Source organism: Benincasa hispida, chromosome 2 (genome assembly GCF_027475165.1).
Source record: "Benincasa hispida cultivar pf3 chromosome 2, pf3_genome.v1.1, whole genome shotgun sequence".
NCBI lineage: Eukaryota > Viridiplantae > Streptophyta > Magnoliopsida > Cucurbitales > Cucurbitaceae > Benincasa > Benincasa hispida.
This window is the reverse complement of record NC_143479.1, coordinates 69415519-69434498: the sequence shown is the minus strand read 5'-3', so window position 1 is coordinate 69434498 and position 18980 is coordinate 69415519.

The following is an 18980-nucleotide window of genomic DNA, read 5'->3' as shown; positions in this document are numbered from 1 at the left end:
CAATATAGAAATTAATTTAATGAATGTATGATCAAGTTGTAACATAGGGAATAACTCAAACACCTAGGCTAGACCGTTTAATCATTCAAATTCACTTTTTCTTTATTTTTCTTGCAATTTATTTTTCTACAATCAAACAAATCAATCTCCACCCTCCCCTCAGTTACCTCGGGTTGTAGACAATTTAATAGAGAAGTTCAATGGTTCCTTGAATTCGACCTATGCTCTCACAACTACATATTAGGTGGAAACGGTTAAAATATTCGATCTGAAATTAGACGACAAATTTCGCCGATAAATGTTACAGCAAAGGTTTGAGTATTTTTCAAGACACATGCATGTTATAATTGTACTCGATAACTTTAAGATGTTGATTTAAGAATACCTTACTATCTAATTCTAGGAATTTACTTGCTATTTTGAATTATCATTGAAACTTTTCTTTTCGTCTTGAATAACAATAAAATATGAAAGAGATGGATCTCAATCGGTGGTTGGAAAAATAGTCACCAAAATTCGCCATAGACAATTGAATCGAATATTAATAAAAGCATCCGTATTGTGTTTGAAATTTTTTATATGAATTTTGGCATTATTATAACTTATATATGACAACAGGAAAGTACTCTTGTACAATCAAGAGTACTATGATTTTAGTTTCAAATGATCAATAACAACATGATTCACTTAGATCTTGGTATTGATTCACATTACATATTTGATTGAAAATGATACTAAAGTGTTTAAACTAACCTTATTGCTAGTACGCAAAAGGTTGTATTATTTATCTTTTCATATGGTATTACATAGTATTCAACGTTTAACACATAACTAAAACATAAAGTATTTAAACTCACCCTTCTTACTTATAAGTAAAAGGACCTATTATTTATCATTTCATTCTATTACTTTATATTTATCTCTTAACATATTGTTCTCATGCTCATTTTTATGTTTCCACCACAAGGGCTCTTATGATAATCCACGACTTCCAATGTATTCCAAGTTGAGACAACTGAAATCAGACCAACCCACTACTCCCAAGTAAGAATTTTCCTATCAAGATCTTGAACCCCTCGTTTCTTGGCTTATTCTGTATTATTTCTTGAGACTCTTCCACGCTCCCATCTGGCATCACGATTTACTTGGTCACAAGAAGATCCCATCCACTGGCATTATCTTTAAACATCACCTCAAAATTTACTGTGTACCAAGTATTTTGTTTGAAACTAGAAGAACTCATGTCCAAGAATCAATCAAACCAAGATACCTGAAGAAGCTCTGCTTCTTCGATTGTGTAACTGCATGTTTTTAAACACCATGATGAGAGAGATTACATTGAGTAAAGGCAACTCCAAAGTCGACCAAACACGTTCTTACTACATTATATTATTTTTCCTCTTGTTTTTGGGATAAAACTAATTTATTTTAAAAAATAAATCCTATTTTATTTAATTTATTTAGAATTAAATCAAAAGTATTAAGCTTATTCAAAATTGAATTTGAGCACATGTTTTTATATCTCATAATAATATAATATAGCACAAAATATGAGATTATTTTCAAATAAAAAAATGAACCAATTTATTTATAAATATAGGAAAATGATACCATCTATCAATAATAAATCTAGATAGACTTCTACCATTGAGTGATAAAAGTCTAGCACGGTCTATCGCTCATTGATGCATAATGAAATTAATAATTAGTTTATATTTTAATGAACCAAGAACAAAAGAGTGGACAATAATGAAAGATTTCGTTAAAGAAGAAATAAAATTTTGGTTTAAGATTATACCCACAACGTTCCACCTTGTTCCATTTCTAGTATTCGTTGTTATCACTCCATGCTTTGTGAGAGCTCTCTGAAATACCAGAAATTGTGTGCTCATTGTTTTCTCTTTGATTGGCCACTAAAAATGATTGGAGTTTGGAGGAGAGATGTGGGAATAAGTAATTCCTCTACTCTTTTATACTCGCATAAGGGTATTTTAGACCTTTCCAAAAGTAAGAATTTTTTGTATCCATTATCGTTTCTCTCTTATCTTTAATATCTTGTTTTTTTATCACCTCATTTTTGTTTTTGATATATAAATTTAATTTACTTGTAAATTATTTTAAAATTTAAGGTACTTACAAAAAGGTATTACATTAACAGCGATAATAAATAAGGGTCTATTTGATAGGTAATCTAAATTCTATTTTATACTTTTAGATTCACTTGTTCTTCAAATAATATACATTTAGTAAATAATCTAGATTATGTAATTTAAAACTGTTTCAGTATTTTCTTATTCAAATAGTCCATTTTCTGAAAACAATATTTTTATATTTTCATAGTTTTCATATTTTGAATTTGAAATTTTCACATTCTGAATACTTGTTTAAATTTGAAATCAATTTATGAATATGATTCCAAACACATATCTCTAAACATCGAATAGAATCCATTAGTTTCAAATTGCCTACCAAACAGTATAACAACAATTTTAAAGAATAATAAATATAGCAAAATATATCAAGAATAGACTTTATTGTTGGTAGACTTCTGTTAGTGATATAGTAAATTTTGATATATTTATAATTTTTTTATTGTATAATGTTTACTAATACTTTGAGCCTAATTGTTGTATTTATACCTGCCTTTAAATCTTAAATGTTTAATTATAACTTATTATTAAAATTACAATATAAATTATTTTATAGTAAAGCATTGAAATAAGACTTGCAGTGGTAATATATAAAAAAAAAAATAATGGATTGATAAATTGAAATCCATGCCAGAGTAGTTTCTATTCACAAGTATGTACTAAACTCATACAGTTAAGTATTTCATTAGAAAGGGTAATTAGTTAATTCTATATTAACATAGATTAGTTAACTTGAATGTTTAAAATTAATGTAGTAGAAAGATTATCTTTCGCCGGTGATAATTGATTATCCAATTAATACTATTCATTTGTTACAAATAATTAGTTAATTATTTATTCAGCTATATAAAATTTATTCATTAACATCATCTAATAAATATAAATATCATTTATCTCTATTTACTTGGATAACATTCAAAAGTAGAATATAAAATTTTATCCTAAAAATTTTTTTGATCGTGAGCATATATTGACCCATCAAAACCGTTTTGACCCTTGAGCATTAGATTATTTCCGTTATGTCCGTTGGCCCCTCTCTCCCCTCTCTCCCCATTATCTTATTATCTTGGTTAATTTAAAAGTTGAAAATTGATGGGTGACTTTTCATCGTTCTCTTTATTTTATTAAAAAAAAAAAATCTAAATGGGAATCTATTTTATTTAATTAAAAATATATATGGAATAAAAGTTAGAATGAATTATATAATTTTTCAATGAGGTTAATATTTTCCAATGAAGGTTGTACAAATCAAAAGAAATAAATGACAAGCTAAAATCTTTTTTAATAGGATTAAATTAATTTTTAAAATATGTAGACCAAGTTGTTACTAATAAAAATGTAGGGACCAAATTGATACATTTTTATGAAACTTGAGAGACCAAAAAGAATTCTTAACTTTTTGTTTCTTTTTATTTTTTATGTTGTGTGTTTTTTCTAATTCTTATTATATAACTTCCTACCTGCCTTCAACTCCCTCATGTGCTCGAGTTTCCTACTTTGTATACTATATAAACTTGTGGACTTGTCTATGGTTGCATCTCAGTATGCAGCCTCAATCTTTTCTGTAAAAAAATGCTTTATGGAATCACGAACTCACTACATGGTCAACACACTTTCTCTTATATGTTCTTCAAAATGTATTTTTATGGACCATTAGTCTATATGTAACCATTATTATCTAGTACACTTCTGTCTCTTTTATGTAGCAAATAATACTATGAACGACTTTTGTTTAATCTCAATGTATATGAAAACTTTAGATTTCCTTGATATTGTGGATTTGGGTTCAATTTTAGGTTATAGGTATGTCAAAGTTAAAAAGAAAAAAAGCAATTAGTGGATATATATATATATATATATATAACTCGGCCTGATCTCCCAACGCATATCTCTCGATAAATTACAAGGCATCAACATATTGAAAAAGGAAATCAAGTTGGTGTAACAAACTCCCGATTGCATTGGCACCGTCAGGAGAGATGTAACAACCGCCGATGAAACGTTGACCCCGTGGGAGATACTATCTCTCGATGAGGTATATATATCGTTGGGAGTTAGGATAAACTCTCGATCGAGAGAATGTATTACGATGCCTATTTTCCAACTATTCTCTGACGAGGTATTGGTTGTTGAGAGATTATCTCCCAACATAGTTATGCGTTGAAAAAAATACTATATTCTTGTAGTGATGTGAGTCAGCACTTAAGACTTCATTTACTCATTTTTCAACACATTATTTTCCATCTTCAGCTATGCAGTTGAATGTTCTTCATTTCATAGAAAGATATTCGAGAATGGACTATAGGATGAAATTCGAACCTCTGTCATAGTAAGTGTAGAGTGGACAAATTTCTCAAAAGTCGTAGAGGCAGCTAAAAAAGTGGATGAAAGTTTGTTGGGAAAAAGAGATAAAGGAAAAGCAAAAAGTGATATTTGTATGGGTAATTCCTCGAATACACCATATGAACAATTAAATAAAAGATTTATACCTAGAGTCATGAGCAGAGGAAAATTCAAGTTAAGGCATCATTCAAGAATGAAAGCAGGAAGAGGAAACCAAGGGTCAGGACTCTATCTATCTTGTAATTTTGTTTGGGAAGCCATGTAAGATACAATGCAGAGAATCAGTAACAAGTGTAAATGTGCAACCTTAGTGTTCATCTTGTCACACGCATCACTAGGGTCCGGTTTGAAGGGGACTAATGTATGTTATAATTGTTGACAACCTGGTTATTATACGAAAAAGTGTCCACGACTGTTACAAAAGGGTGTTATGCAAGAGAGTAATTTATTATGACTATTTTTTTATCTTAGTTTCTTCCTTATATACTAGTTAGATGGAAAGAACTTATGTACGTTTAAATGATTAATAATAATGTGATTCACTATAACAACCCGAAAGGCCGACCTTTCGAGTACTCTGACAATGGCCATTACAACTAAATACACATTTAAAACCCAAACATTTTGACCAAAAAATTCATTAAATAATAAGGATGGTTTTCAAAAATAAACTAGAAAACAAATAAATAATAAATAAATAAACTTTTATTCAGGGTCCCCTAAAAATAATATTCATAAGGAAACATTCAAAACATTAAAATTTGTTTGTCTCACATTAAATTATAGTTTCAAACATTCCAATAAAAGAAACATAGACTAAGCACGATTTCTTTTGTCCCCAATGACTCTATCACGAGTCTTGTCTATAACTCACCAACCTGTTCCTATCATTCCTTGAAAAACATAAAGCAGTAAAGGATGAGTATAATAATACCTAGTAAGTGACCCACTACTCGGCCCTCTAGGTTACATGTTAGCTAGTTTATCTAGGCATCGGTGTACACCGATCATATCAGTTGTAATGATCCTGAAGGAGCATACATCACTCATAGTCTGTAACCCGAAGGTCCACCAATCAGTCATAGACATGAAAATAAAGGAACATGAATCAGTCATAGTGTATAACCCAAATTTCCACAAATCAGCCATAGATATTAACCCGAAGGAACATAAATCAGTTGTATTGTATAACCGAAGGCCCATAAATAATTCATAGACATGAACCCGAAGGAACATGAATCAGTCATAGACATGAATCGGAAGGAACATGAGTTAGTCGTAGTGTGTAACCCGAAGGCCCACAAATCAGTCATAGACATGAACTCGAATGAACATTAATCAGTCATAGACATGAATCTGAAGGAACATGAATCAGTCATAGTGTGTAACCCGAAGGTCCACAAATCAGTCATAGACATGAACCCGAAGAATTGTAAATCAGCCATAGTGTGTACACCTATCCAGATAAGAAAAACTAACAGGAGACCTATAACTTAGTATGCATTAATTTTCATATAACTCTTGTGTTATATTTTACAGTCGTTTAACTTAGGGGTAAAATTTCATATATATCCTCAGTCAATGGAACAATCATTATAGACAAAACAGTCAAATCCAGTCGGTTATTACCATTAAGTCATGCAGTTCAATCAGTGATAAATTATCAGTCCCAACAGTCTAGAATAATCAGTCAAATCCATTTTAGCAGTCTCAATAAACAGTCCATGTAATCTTAAGTAACAAGTCCATGTATTCTTAAGTAAACAGTTCAAGTAATCTTAAATAAGTACTCCAAGTGGTAGGGACGACTGGTTCGAAGGAAAATCAGTAGAAGGACACTTACCTTAAGTTTTAGTCAATACAAGCTCAAACAATCTTAACTTTTATTTGCCCAAAAGATCACGAACCAAGTCCTAAGTGATGAACAAAAATTAGGCTTTCCGGGACATAACAATGCCTGTTGGGCCCTACCGACCTACTTCAGCACCTACCAGGCTTCTACCGGCCTAATGGTCACCTACCGAGCTTTTTCGAGGCATTAAAATTCTTACCAGGACAACTCGAGCAAGTAGCAAGCCAACCGAGAACTATCGAGTCCCATTGATGTTTTAGGATGCAATCTCGAGTGTCGAGATGTCATCAGCTTTCTCTCTCCTTATCAGGCACAATTATAAAAAACCATCATCAACCAACCCATGGGCGACAATCCAACTCAAGACTTCCTGGACATCTGTTCATTCGAACATAATTGAGACTTAGGCTACTTCGAGCCCTTGTCAAATCAAAATGGCATACCAGGTGCTACATCAAACCTCTGGCCCATGGGAAGGGGTGCAACGCCGGTACACCCATGTCGTTCGACACTGTCCATGAGTTCCCATTCTCAATAGAAGATGTCGAAGACACTTATCTTGTAATGCTTGCCCACGTCTTGACACATGCATGTCCCATGGGGTAGCTCACTTAGGCCACAGGAACCAGGGGTGGTGGAGAGCTGATTCCATGCCTCCCCATATAGTGCATTATGAACATTTTCCTGTTCGTCACCCATGCATATCAAATGTGGTGAACTGTCACTTACCAATGTAAAGTGCTCGTCTGAACTTCGATTGACATGAAATTTGATGTGCTTACATATCTTATCAATATGCATCTAACTCTAGAGTCGCTCGTCCAAACTTGCGATGGAACCCTACCATCCGAGGTCACAGCTTGGGGCCCCATCTGGCCCCACAAACCTTGTTACTGACACTACTAATGACATAGTTGCTTGTCTTTCTGCTTAATGTTCAACATGGCATGCTTGCTGACTTATGTTGGTGTGTTGGATGATGCACCGTCCTCGTCGGTCGCATTAGAGCGCTTCTCTTGGCCCTTCGTCTTTACCAGATGTGTTGAAACTCACATGTCGCTACTACACTGTTTGCACAAGTGGGGTCACAATCTACTATCTCAAAGTTAGATTGTGACATCCTCCCCTACTTCAACTGTCATTATCCTCAATGACAAACTTGGGGGTGCAATCCACTTTCTTCTCGTTGGATTGCAACACTCTCCCCCATTTAGAACTTGGCCTCCGAGGCTCACAATATACGCATGGCAAAAGCTCCGGCATCCTCTTGCCTCCGCAAACAAGGGATATCTTTTCATCCTACAAAACTCGGCCATAACCACATTCATAACACATACTCTCTGAGCACACATTAGGATGCACTCCTCAGGGTGAGGCTCGCAAGCCTACCACGGAACATTACACATCGTGGTATCTACCCACACCTTTGCGAAGTCGAAAAAGAAAACAAAACCCCCTCTTTCGCTGACACTAACCTTCAACCATTCACTGGCCACCTCATGTGGTGATGCTGCGAATATGCTTCTCTTGCTTTTCATGTAGCTTCCTCTCTTTCTTTGAACTACCAGATTGTTTGTCATCTCCAACGTGCACTAGGCCTAACAACTGTGAAGCCACTCCATTTAGGCATGTGAAATGACTTAAGAGACACACTTCTTCACACAAAGGGAGCATTCTCATGGAAAAATAGCCCATTCTTGCGAGTTGCATTCCAATCACTTGGCCCTACTAGCCATAACGTTCCCCCATCCAGACCCTTGATGAACAACTGCACTTGACCGGTGCATGTCTCCCTAACCCCACATTCTTCTACATGCAACCATTAGTACTATCCCTTTGGTAGTAATGATTCTTCCGAAGGCACCCTACCTGGTACACCTTCTGTGCTTCTTCTAACCAATGGAACACCCAACCTCTTGGCAAATGAGCTTGGTTCTTGCTCACCGATGCGATGGATTTCCCTCAATGGTGAAATTCGGCTTTAACATACACACTATCTCTCATACTGAGTCACATCTGCCCTGCCAAACTTGCACTCTTGACGCAACTATGAAATCTTCAATTCAACCCTCGGGTCTTCTCTATCTTGTCCGACCCCACTTAAAATAGTGGCTCGGATACCAAATGTATCAGAGCCAACCTTTGCTCTGATTCCAACTGTAACAATCGTACTTCCCTAACTGTACGACTCCATGATTCACAGTCATCATGGTCAGCCTTAAGGGATGCTTAAGTCCCAATTCACTTTTTGCTCGACTATTTGAAGCTTCGTCGGACCTTAGGCGAGGTTATTCCATTCAAAACCAAACTGAACTTCATTCGGCCATACACGTCGCACATATGTTTATTTTCCCTCATATGCGTCTCTAGCCGGCTTGCCTCTTCTTTAGGCTAAGTTCTGAAGCTCGACCTTGCCCATATATGAAGCTAAGTTCATCACAATACAACGTCACATCTTTCTTCATCATCTTGGCTCCCAAGAACACGTCCCTCATACTCTTACATCGCTTCGAAACTTGAGCAAGTATCGGGCCAACCGGGAACTATCGAGTCCCTCGATGCCATCCGAAATGTTAGGATGTCATCAACTTTCTCTCTCCTAATCGGGCACACTTATTGAAAATCATCATCAAACAACCCATGGGCGACAATCTAACTTGAGACTTCCCAAACATCCATCCATCTGAACATAATCGAGACTTAGGCCCCTTCAAGCCCTCGTCAAATCAAAACAACATACTGGGTGCTACAACGAACCTCTGGCCCATGGGAAGCAGCGCAATGTCGGCACACCAGTGCCGTCCGAAACTATCCATGAGATCCCATTCTCGATGGAAGACGCCCAAGACACTAGTCTTGTAATGCTCGCCCATGCCATAACATACACATGTGCAATGGGGTAGCTCACTTAGGCCACAGGGCCCAGGGGGTAGTGGAGAGCTGACACGCATCCCTCTATAATGCATTTTTAACATTTTCCTCTTCGCCACCCATGCATATCAAATGTAGAAAACTATCACTCACCAACGTAGAGCGCTCATTTAAACTCCGGTTGACATGAAATTTGATGTGCTTGCATATATTAGAAATATTTTAAGAAGAGACTTGAATAAAAATTAAGGAAATTTGTATATGATTTGAATGAAGTATCCTTGAGAAATCTAGGAAAAGAGATTGCCGTCGACTTTCTAAAGGAAATCTTTAGCTTATGCTTGAGGACAAGCATTGTTTAAATTTGGGGTTGTTATAACGGGCAGAAATGCACGCTATTACAGTGCTAAGTTATTAAACAATGGAGGTTTTCATGATAAAATATATAAGATTGCGTCCAAAAAGCATTAAGTTTCTAATATTGTGGTCGCATGCGTTCGTCGTATAAAAATAGTTAACTTTTGTATTTTTGTGAAGAATATGCATTGACGCAAAGTGTAAAATGCGATCTCAAGAAAGCAACAGTCGAGCGCAGTGTTACCACAAAGCTTTGTAGTGATTTGTGCTTGCAAACATCTGCTCAAGAAGGATTTCCGCATAGAGTCGGTGCAACTTTGTGGGCGCATCTTGGTGAAAAACATAATTAATCACGATGGGACAGAAAGCTGATGACGGTCGAGTCCGAATTAAGTTGACAAGCTGCTAATGAACTACTGTAGCAAGTACACTGAACTTTTCGGTGACAAATATTCGACGCATCAGACAGAGAATTAATGCCATCTCATCAGTGCAATCATAAGAGAGAAGATGCCTGTCACCCTGAAGCTCTATAAATACCGAAGGCAACCTTCAGAGAAGGAGCGCGGATAGTTCAGATAGAGAATTTTCCCTTAGAGAGAATAGTCTTATTCTTAGTTTTTCTTTTATTTTAAGGCGGAAGCGAAAGAAGCGAGATTGTGCCGTGAGATCGTTCCGGTGAACTTGGAAGAGTGCCAGAATCTTTGAGATCAGAGAGAGGGCCAGCTTCTGTGGAAGCAGGAATATCTTTTGAACATAATAGAGTTTGCAGTGTAAAAGCCTTGGGAAGCAAGGGATTGCTACCAGGCTCTCTATCCTTATCTTTCATTTTCATTTTGTACTTAAACTTATCTATAGAAATGGAACAGAATAGAGTTTATAGTGTAAAAACCCTCTGATTGAGCCATGTAGATGGTCTTTTCAAGATTACCATTCAGAAAGGTCATCTTCATGTCCATTTGCCTTATCTCATAATCACAAAATGTGGCTATGGACAGGAGAATCCTGATAGACTTCAACATGACAACGGGTGAGAAAGTTTCCTCATAGTCCACTCCCTCAACCTGGGTATAACCCTTTGCCACGAGTCTAGCCTTAAAGGTCTGCACCATTCCATCTACATCTCGTTTTCTCTTGTAGATCCACTTACACCCTATAGGTTTTATCCCATCATGCTGATCCACAAGTTCCCATATAGAATTGAAGTACATACACTCCATTTCCTGATCATAGTTTTAATCCACTCATTTTTGTCAACATCCTCAATTGCTTGCTTATAAGATAATGGATCCTCAATTCCATCATCAGACATGATGTTTTAGGCTTCAGTCAAACCCATGTAGCAATCCGGTGGGTTCGTAACCCTCTCACTACTTCAAGGTAGTCTTAACTCTTGAGATGATTGACTAGATGAACAAACATCAACAACTCTTGTTGATTTATCAATCAGTTCAAGAACTCTTGTTGAACTCTCAGTAGTGTCACTGGAAATCTCATGTAAAACAAGCTTTCTTTGTGGTTTATGATCCCTTATGTGGTCTTCTTCCAAGAAGATAACATTTGTCACACAAACACCTTATTCTCACTTGAATCATAGAAGTATCCACCCTTCGTTTCCTTGAGGTAGCCTACAAAGAGGAAACACCTCATATGCATCACGAACATTTCACAGTGCATCAAGGGTCAGGACTTGAGAACACTCCTCAACCATGACAAACTCAAGGTCGTTTACCACGAAATACGGTTTTAGAGACTTTTTTCAATATATGTAATCAGTCATATTAAAAGAGGCAACTAACGGAAAATCATACATGTTGCTGAAAAAACAAACACATTGATCTACATTAGATTTTAGCAAATATTCTTGAAAAACAACATCCAATTTCGTTTAGCAAAATCTAAATGAACCCCATGTGACATCTAGTTTTGCAATGACGCTTTAGTGGTTTAGGACAAAAGCCACTGAAGGGTAGTCAATTTATCCCTCCTCTGAATTGAGATACTCTCAACTAATCATTAATACTATGACAACTTTTGTTCCAATAACGACCAGCCATCATTGATTTGGTCAAGAAATCATTAACTTGCTTAACAATTTCGCACTATTCATTTTAGACCATTTAGGTTATTTATATCTACAAAGCGGGTCATATCTGTAGTGTCACCAGGATAAGGTATCCCTCCTTTATCCTTATACTATAGACCATTTAGGTTATTACGTAAGGCATGATCCACTTCTAGGTCTCACATACATGATTAAGTTACATAAAATAACCATGGATCTTAGTTTATTGGATATAAGTAAATGCAAATAAAATAACATTTATTTTATTAATAACAATGTGTACAAACTGTTTACAAACTACAAGACTCTGGGAGAATTAGGACACCAATCCCAACAAAAAGAATGCAAGTTAGAATTTAATTTAAGATACCTTAGTCGTCATATTACTATATCGATTGTTTTCATTCTTAATAGTAAGTGCTTGAGCCATAGTAGGGAGAAAACGAATTGAGAGCTATATAAAACTGTTTGAGGTTGTTAGGACATAAATTTGAGGGCTTTGAACTGACTTACATATGAATAGGTCTAGAATCATTTTTAATAGTGCTTCATTGACTGATTATAATTCGATCCATTGTTGATTGCAAAAATTTATCCTAGGAGACTGTTAAAACTTAAGTAATGAGTCTTGTGTTAGGACTGATTCTTGAAAATCTTTATTATCATAACGGGTTGGTACAATCTTCCGGAATAGCATCTAAACGATGATCGACTTCTTTATTAAACGATAAGAGTCAAACAAGACTAAACGGTCGCTTACAGTTGTTATGCAATCGCTCAGTATTACTAAATGATTGCTTACAAAATACTCCGCTATCACTTTCAAACTCCTACATGATCGCTTCTAAACTATTACACGATCGTTTACCAGTTTCAATACGGTCGCCTACCAATTGATATACGATCGTCTTCCAAATGCAACACGATCACTGAGCTCTGCTACACGATCGCCTAGTAGAAGTAGACAATGAACAACACACTACGATGACTTCTCCACAACAGAGACTTCCGAACTCCCACTCTCGAGGGTTCTCCTTCCTCACTTGTGATATTCAGACTTCACTGCCTCCCTTTCAGTTTCTTTCCTCCTTTTAAACCACAACTTCTCCCAACAACCTTGAAAGTCATCCATAATCGATTCAACCACCGACTTCCCTTTATTTTTTTTATTCTTTCTTTTTTGATGTTGTAACACAATTGTAGGTCTATTATTACCTCCCTACTCAACTTTTACCTTGTCCTCAAGGTAAAGTTTTGTTTGTCCAACTACCTTTTTGGCAATCTTCATCATCCTCTCTTGAGCCACCCTCAAACTCTTATGAAGTACCTTTGTCAGACTTGGATTCTCTTGCAGAGTAATCTTTTGACCTTCATGAACAAATGACATTGTTAAGTTCTGCCAATCGACTTCTGTTTTCCCCAAGGAGTGTAGCCATTGCATTCCCAAAATCACGTCAACATTTTCCAACTCCAATGGTATGAAACTGTCACACACTCTCTAATCTCCCAGCCTCATTTCCACATTTTGCATACTCCGCTTCCTCATAGAGCAGTTCCAAATCCTAAAACTATTCCGTAATTGGTCATGGCTGTGATGTTCAACAACAAACGATTCGCTAGACCCTCTGATATGAAGTCATGTGTAGCTCCACAGTCTATCAACACCACTATGGATTCTCCTTTGATATCCACTCCAATCTTCATTGTTCGTGGGTTCGACAATCCCATAACTGAGTTCACGGACAATTCAGCAAAAGATGAAATTTCCTAGCTCAACGTCAGCATATGCAATTCTAACGTTTCTTCTCTTGCTTCATTATCTTCACGCAACTCCCACTCTTTACCAGACGCCTGTACCACAGGCAATCTCAATTCTCTCAAGTCTAGCCCTTTCATCGATGTCCGACCGTACTTTTCATCGCACCGAAAATAGAGCCCTTTTTTTTAGCTTTGACTGAAATTCATCATCTGTTAATCTTCTTGCCGGAATTTCTCTCTGGTTATCATTATTCGATGTTCCTCGCAAGGTGATGGCCCTCATCGAAAATGACTCTCCAATCTTCTCTCCCTCTTTCGGCTCACTTTCGCTTACTGATTTACTCACATTTTCAGTATTGAGTTTTGAAGAGTTTGAATTTTGGAACTTACCTCCATATGTTCACGCTCGTCCTACTTCAACCCATGCGTTTTTCCTATCTTCAACACGTTATGCCCGCGACATCATTTGCGCTAACCCAGTCAGATTCTAGCATTCAACTTCTGCCTTTATCCATGGCACCAAACCGTTCATGAATGTCTCCTCAAGAACTTCGTTCGATAGATGCGGCAGCGATGCTACCAACTTATCGAATAGATTTCGATATGCCTCTACCATCGTTTCTTGTTTAATAGCCAAGAATCTTCCACAGATATCTTAAAGATCAGAATTGCACTAACATCCTTTTCTTTAAATCTTTCCAGTCTTTGAATGGCTCTCTACCTTCCTTCGACCGATACCAATCTAATGTGGCGCAGTTGAGACTCACAACCGCCACCATCATATTCTCATATTCAATCAACTTATGAATCTGAAAATATCAGTCTGCTCTGAACAACCATGCGTCTGGATCATTTTCACTAAACACCAGCATTTCAACTTTCTCGAATTTGCTTCGATCGAAAACCGCATCTTCTCCTACAGTTTTCACTGAACTATTCTCTTCGCATATATTGTGAGTCTTCGTTCTTTCTGCCTCTTCTGTCACTTTTGCCTTTCCCTTGGCCATTTTCGTAACATAAGAAACGAGCATTTGTTGATTTTCTCTGCATACAATCCCAAATTCTCAATTTCTTCGCTAAAGATGCCAAATTCTCCTTTATGGTTGGCAATTTCTTTATTTCGACTCTGAATTCAAAGATTTCTTGTTCTAGCAACTCTAGTTTCTCTTCAAAAAAATTTTGAACTATGCTTGCCCAGGTGATTGCTCTGATACCAAATTGTTAGGAAATTGATTCTTGAAAATCTTTATTATCATAACGGTTTGGTACAATCTTCTGGAATAGCAATTAGATGATGAACAACTTCTTTATTAAACGATAAGAGTCAAACAAGACTAAATGGTCACTGGTGATGAAAATATGGATCGCATATTATGTGATGCATGTCTTAGGCTATGTGTTTGTTCTCATGCGTCGATGGTCATGCATTGGGATGGAAAGTACGCATTAACCTCATATGCGATGACAATGCGTTCTTATCACAAGTTTTCTTGCTCTCTCGCCAAGTATAAAGAGATCACAAGTTTCTTGGGTGATCCGAGGTCGAACTCAGGGACTTCTAGCTAAATTTATGCGGTAATGTGTTTGCGGTGAATAATAAAAGAATGTTGAAGGTTATGGACTATGTACTACTCCTACTCCTAGCTAACAGATTAAGCAGTGGAAGTATGACTGAGAGGTAGAGACACGGAAACTGTTAACGCGTAGTGAAATGCATGGAAAATAGATAAAATGGCAAGGATGTCTTCATCGCAACACTAAGCTCGATCGCAAGGGTAAACCCAGCCAACGCATGCTATGCGATCATGCTATACACACTTGACAAAGACGCATGCGATGTATATGCGATAATGTCGACAGGCCTTATTTCTAAGTCTGTATTCCCACTCATGTGCTCTCACACATAAGCAAAATGACCGCATACCACCCTATCCTACTTAAAGGGTGCATACGCTGTGTAGTAGCAAATGGAGCTTATTCCCAAGTCCCCATTCTTGCTTATGCAATCCAATCCGCTCTCCCGAGTCTAGATTTGGTTTTTAGACTACTCTCCCAAGTATGCCTAAATGATGAATGATGCGCTCATAAGACAAGGTAATCGCATAAACATGGTTGACGTAAGACTATTCCTATCTCTAGTGAACACATTGCTTACATTGCTTAAAGAGATCAACTACTTACCCTCCCAGGTAGTTGGTTGCTACTGATTCTACTCATAGACAAGCATTACGTCCGCATATAGACAAGCATTGCTATAGCTTCACACTAAGCAAATAGGATTTTCTCACAACACTCATGCAACGCACACCTCTCGGTGGCTTGCTACATGCTTCATATGTCTGTGTCGCATGATTAAATATGCGATGCTCTAGTAGTCTTACTTAGTGATGCAATGAAAGTAAAAGATGCTAAGTAAATGAAGATGGAGATGGAATTGAAGGAAAATATAGAAATGCATTGATCACAAAAATGTACTAATTTCTTAAGTCACAATATAATACAATACAAGAATAGAAGAGAAATGGAGGGCCAGATGGAAGCAATGTCTTGCTTCCATTGGATGTGTGTCAAGGCTGCCGGTGGTGCCATGGATGGACGGTGGAGTAGACTCTCTCATGCTCAAACTCCGGCGAAGGCTCTGATACTCACTCGGAATGGTTGAGGGGATGAAGAACTCTTAAGACTATCTTCTCACGCTTTGGTCTGGATCACAAGGATCTGCCCTCAAGTAGAAAACCTTGGATGATTTTAAGTTTTGCTTTACGGCTTCTATTTATAGAGCTTGATCGCTGACAGCATTAATGGTCCTTCTCTGAAATTCTGCAGCTAACGGTGTGATGGACTGCTCTGAATCTCTACTGCTAACAGCGTGGTAGGTGAAATGTCAACATCACCTTTTGATACAACCGAGGTATGGGTTCATGCTTGGTATCCGAAGTATCAACGCATTCCACAACCCTTACGCTCATCCCTCTATTATGGTTATTACTCTATAGCCGTAACTTCTATGCGATGGACACATGTGGTTAATTGCCGCAACATCCATGCGTCGAACGTATGCGTTCACCTTTGTGATGGACAGATTCCCCGCATGCGGTTATCTTCACAATAGCCTGGCTTCCGCACATGTGATCGATTTTTGTGTTTGCTACAAATATAAACAACTGAATGCATAATAATGCATAATTATGGGTTGGCCAAGATTCTGAATATCGATCGACACAAGCTCGTTTTCTCATGAATTCTTAATATAATCGCCACATCTTCTACTTAATAGCCTTCATAATTCTAAATAAAAGGCCTATAATGACGTGCATTTCTTCCTGTTACCAGTCGCTTACAGTTGTTACTCAATCGCTTACCAAACGCTAAATGATCGTTTACAAGTTCTACAAGATCACTTACAAAATACTCCGCGATCGCTCACAAACTCCTACACAATCACTTACAAACTATTACATGATCGCTTACTAGTTTCAATACGGTCGCCTACCAATTGCTATACGATCGCTGAGCTCTGCTACATGATCTCCTAGTAGAAGTAGATGATGAACGACACACTGCGATGACTTCTCTGCGACAGAGACTTCCGAACTCCCACTCTCGAGGGCTCTCTTTCCTCACTTTTGATATTCAGGCTTCACTACCTCTCTTTCGGTTTCTTTCCTCCTTTTAAACCACAACTTCTCCCAACAGCCTTGAAAGTCATCCTTAACCGATTCAACTGCTGACTTCCATTTATTTCTTTTATTCTTTCTTTTTTGATATTGTAACACAATTGGAGACCTATCATCTTGCAAGTTGAGTGAGCATATCTTTGTGTCAATGTATGAAAAATTCTACCTTGCTCGAGGACAATCAAGAATTAAGTTGGGGATGTTTGATATGATCGAAAATATGTTATCTTGATCCGCTTAATTCAAGGTTATTCTTAGGTTTTACATGTTTATTATACGATTTTGTAGGTATTGAGCATCTAATAGGTAGAATTGAGCATTAGTGATGAAATGGAGCGAAAACGGGCTAGAACAGAGCTACAACATACCAAAATGGAGTTAAAATGAGCCAAAATGGAGTGTTAGTGACAAAGTGGAGCTACAATGGGCCAAAACCGAGCTCCAACACATCAATAGAGAAAGAGAAAGCTAAAATTACCATTTTTTTCCTGCATGCATGGTGCACAACCATGCGTCCTGCTTGACTCCTAAAATTCAAAAGCATTGTTTTGCAGAGATGTGTTGAACGCCATGCACTATGAAGATAGACTTGTGAAAATGCACATTAGCGTCGTAGTGCCACTACGGCACCATACCATTTTTTATACATATTGAGTTAGCCACCTAGGGTTTTGATCATCCGATCCCAATTGATTTTCTACTATTTTCTCTCAATTTTCTCTAGTTCTTTGACCTCTTGATATATCCGAACAATTCCTCCTCAATTTTCATGTCAATTGGGCTAAGGAGGAAAATCTAGCTTAGGCGTAGAGTGATTTTCCCCGTTTTTTTGTAGACTTGTGAGATTTAGATCGTTTAGTTATAATTTTACATATTATCTTTGGATTCTCTTACTATCTCGAATGTTTATGACTATATATTCTCAGGAATTTATGACAAATTTGTTGGGATTATGTAATCGATAGCTAGAGACAAAATTATAATATGTGACATATAATTGTAATTTGATCAAAGATAACAAAAGATTAGATTAGCTTGTGAACTATTGTCTATGATAGTGAATAATGGTCTAATCAACCTAGGGAAAACCATGTTGACTATTGACATAGGCTATTGTAAATTTAATATTTACCTTAGCTTATTCCCTTAGTCTTAACACGATCAGTTCAACTGGTTACAATGCATCTCATCTAATGAAATTGATTAATTTGATAATTTAAACTCTTAGCTAGTTTTATAGGTGAGTTGGCTAAGCTTAGACAATATAAAAATTATTTAGATGAATCTATGATCCAGTTGTAACATATAACATAGGGAAAAACTCAAACACCTAGGCTAGACCATTTAATCATTCGAATTCACTCTTTCTTTGTTTTTCTTGCAATTTATTTTTCTACAATCAAACAAATCAATCTCTACCATCCCCTCAGTTAGCACGAGTTGTAGACAATTTAATAGAGAAATTCAATGGTTCCTTGAATTCGACCTGTGCTCCCACAACTACATATTAGGTAGAAATAGTTAAAGTATTTGATCTAAAATTGGGTGACAAATTCCGCCGATCAATGCTTCAACAAAAGTTAGAGTATTTTTTGAGACACATGCATGTTATAATTGTACTCGATAACTTTAAGATGTTGATTTAAGAATATCTTACTATCTAAGATTATGAATTTACTCGCTTTATCATTGAAACTTTTGTTTTTGTCTTGAATAACAGTAAAATATGAAAGAGATGGATCTCAATGGGTGGTTGGAAAAATAGTCACCAAAATTCTCCATAAACATATATTGAATCGAATATTAATAAAAGTGTATGTATTGTGTTTCAAATTTTTTATATGAATGTTGGCATTATTATAGACTTAAATACGACAACAGGAAAGTGCTATGGTACAATCAAGAGT